Genomic DNA, 3,351 nt, shown 5'->3' with positions numbered 1-3,351 from the left:
CCTCAGCCTTCCAGAGTAGCCGGAATTACAGGCATGTGCTACCACACCCAGCTAATTTTTTCATTTATCGTAGAGATGAGGTCTCGCCAAGTTGCCCGGGCAGGTCTCGAACCCGTGGGCTCAGGCGATCCACTCACCTCAGCCTCCCAAAGGCGCAGGATTACAGGCTGAGCCACTAAGCCCGGCTGACCCCAGAACATTCTAAGAAACTCTGCCCTAGCCAGGGGCAGCAGCTCATGACTGTAATCCCAGCACTTTGGGAGAGGGAGGCAAGAGGATTGCTGAGCCCAGGGGTTCGAGACCAGCCTGGGCAACTTGAGACCTTGACTCTATAATAATAATTTTTTAAAAATTAGCCGGGCATGGTGGTACACTTGTGGTCCTTCTGCTTGGAAGGCTGAGGCAGAAGGAGTGCCCGAGCCCAGCAGGTTGAGGCTGCGGTGGCCATGAGCGTGCCACCACACTCCAGCCAAGGCAACAGGGTGAGACTCCAGCTTGAAAAAGAAAGAGAGAGAGAGAAAGAAGGAAAGGAAGGCGGGAGGGGAGGGGAAGGAAGGGGAGGGGAAGGAAGGGGAGGAAGGAAGGAAGGAAGCCTGCCCTAGAGGAAGGAGCAGAGCCCTGGACTGCAGAGACTGCAGAAATGAAGATGGAGCATGAGAGTGGGCTCCTTGGATCTCAGCCAGGGGGAAAGTATCTACCAAAACCCTTATACATAGCAGACCCTCCAGAAACCAGAATGAAGAAGATGCTCTGGTCCTTCCATATCAGCATCTTAAGGAGCCACAGGTGGAGTAGGAACCGGACAGCTAAAATGGACCTTCCTGTTGGCTTTGGTCCCAGGGCCAACTTTCAGGCGAGGCAGCTCCTCCTCTTGTCTCCTGTGGTTCCTGGGGTCTGCAGTGACATTCTCTCCTTCCCTCTCCACCACTGTCTACTCATCAGCCTGGCACACAGGATTGCCAACATCTCTCCCGCCAGCTGGCTGGGAAAGAAGCCAACAATGCCTCTTTGGGTATTATTCCCAACAGGCATAGAGAAAGCGGCAGCTGTGATGGAAACCAACAACACCTTGATGGGCACCGAAACATTTTCAGATTCTTTCAAAGCTCTCCTGGTTCACTGGATCCTAAGTGGGGGAGTCTGCAACCTCTTGGTCCCTCCTTCTCTGTCACCTGCTCGCCCCCATGCCCTCCATGCACCCCAGCAACCAGGTACCATGGGAGGCATTCAGGGGTACAAAAATAGCTCAGACTGGGTCTCTGCCTATATTTTGGCCTAGAGGGAGACAGAAAAGTACAGGAAATAGATGTGCAATGAGAGAGGTGGCATAGTGGGATATGCTAAGAGACCGGCATATGCAAGTTTGCTTCGAGGTTGAGGCAAGAGGATCGCTGAGCCCAGGAGGTCAAGGCTGTAGGGAGCCATGACTGCACCACTGCACTCCAGCCTGGGCAACAGACTGAGACCCTGTCTCCAAAAAAAAAAAAAAGAAGAAAACCTGGTTCTGCAACCTCCTTCCTCCCCACAGTATCCCCTTCCTCCCTATCATTCTACCAGCTCTGAGCCCTTGCTCCGAGCCTCTATCCCATATGCAGCTGTGCTCCACTTCCTTTCTGTCCCTCATCTCCTGTGGTCCTGAGCCCTGTCTCAGGAACCTTGGGCATCAAGGAGCTCCCTGCCTCTCTTCCACGTCCCCCAAATCCAGTTATGACTCATCCGCCACCCAGAGAACATCCCAATGGCTGTCTACTTCGCCAGCACTTCATAAAGCATTGTTCAATCAAAGGAAACAGTTCCAACAAAATTCAAAATCATCCCAGCAGTGGTCCCAAATATTAAATCTTCCTTCAGGAACACAAATTCTACCAATATGGGAGTCTGCCCGTTGCACAAGCAGTGAGTCACGATTATATAATTTATTTATCTGGAAGCAAAATTCCTTACTTTGCATTTCCTTATTTGCCACATTGGATCCCATCCACTATTCGTTTGTTGCTTGCCCAGAACCTGTTCTATTGTCATTTTCGGCAACAGCTCCATTGCCAGCTGCACGGGCAGCGCCTGGCCCAAGTGCCCTTGAGTTCGTTTCACCTTTCTTTCCTTTGCTGCTCAGAATTCCCTTTGAGAGCTCCAAGTGTCAACAGGCATGATCATTATTTGAGTCACCTGATATGATACAAGAAAAGATGTCACACAGGCTGCCAAACGGGACACATTATTGCCACATCCTGTGCCCTAAAGGAGGAGCCCAGGGCATTCCAAGCAGATGGTCTATTATTTCTGACAGCCAGAAGCTGTCACGAGGCCATCAGACATCTTGAGAGAGCCGAATCCTCTGCGTGAACAAGGAAATGACAGCTGGCCTCTCTGCCCAAAGTGAAAGAGTGAGCTAGCACTCTTCTGGGCCTGAAGAGGACTTGAACTTGCCTGGGGATCATGAAAGCTTTGGGTGGCTGCCCAAGTTGTAGTCACAACCCTGCTCAGAAAGCCTCAAGGGGAAAGGAAAAATGGCAATGACCTGGATGTCCTTCTTGAAAGAGTCCTCTGCAACCTTGCATGTGCCCACTCTCCAAGCCGGGTCCAGTCCAGGGCAGATGATAGACGGGCTGGTTGTTCAAAAATACCATGGCCTCTATTGCCTTTTTAGTAACTGCCCTGTCCTTCTCCCCAGAGCTGTGCCATCAAGGCTGGCTGGGGTTCCTCCCTGTCGACTCCCCTCTATACCTTGAAGAGAAAGTCAGAGGAACCACAAAGGCTGCAAGGGCTTCAGGACAAACTCTGCATGGCCCCCAATGACATGCTCTCTGATCATCCAGACTCAGGCCAGACCGGGTTTGCTGTGTGTCTTGACATCCCTCGTCTCTAATATGCCCAACTGGCTCCCCTTCCCCACCCGTCTCTCTTTCCTCTCCTATCCATGACAGCCTTTTGGATTGCTACAGTCCTCTGGGTTCTCAAACCCTCCACTGGTCACCACCGTGGATAAAGAAGAATCCCCTTAACCAAGAGAGCACAGAGTATATTTATCGCCCCTGGTCTCCTGCACTTCCTAAACGGCGACTGCCCACCTCCTCGATGGGGTGATGGTGAAGAAAATGGTGATAGCGTGTTCGTTAAAGCTCTAGGCCCTCAAGTCTTACTCATTTCTTTACACACTGGGTAGCATACAGTTACATCTGGCTGTTTGAAGTTTTTTCATGTATTGTTCTGAGGCCTTCAGACCTAGTTTTACTGAAGGCCACCCTGCTGACCTACCAGCTAGGACCAGGACTGTCACCCCTGTTTTCTTTCTTTTTTTTTTTGAGTTGGAGTCTCACTCTGTCGCCCAGACGGTAGTGCAGTGGCCGCTCC

The sequence above is a fragment of the Carlito syrichta genome, unplaced genomic scaffold, assembly GCF_000164805.1.
Source record: "Carlito syrichta isolate Samal-C Ts95f unplaced genomic scaffold, Tarsius_syrichta-2.0.1 Scaffold303646, whole genome shotgun sequence".
Taxonomy (NCBI): Eukaryota; Metazoa; Chordata; class Mammalia; order Primates; family Tarsiidae; genus Carlito; species Carlito syrichta.
The sequence above is the reverse complement of the archived record's forward strand: the minus strand, read 5'-3'. Positions refer to the sequence as shown.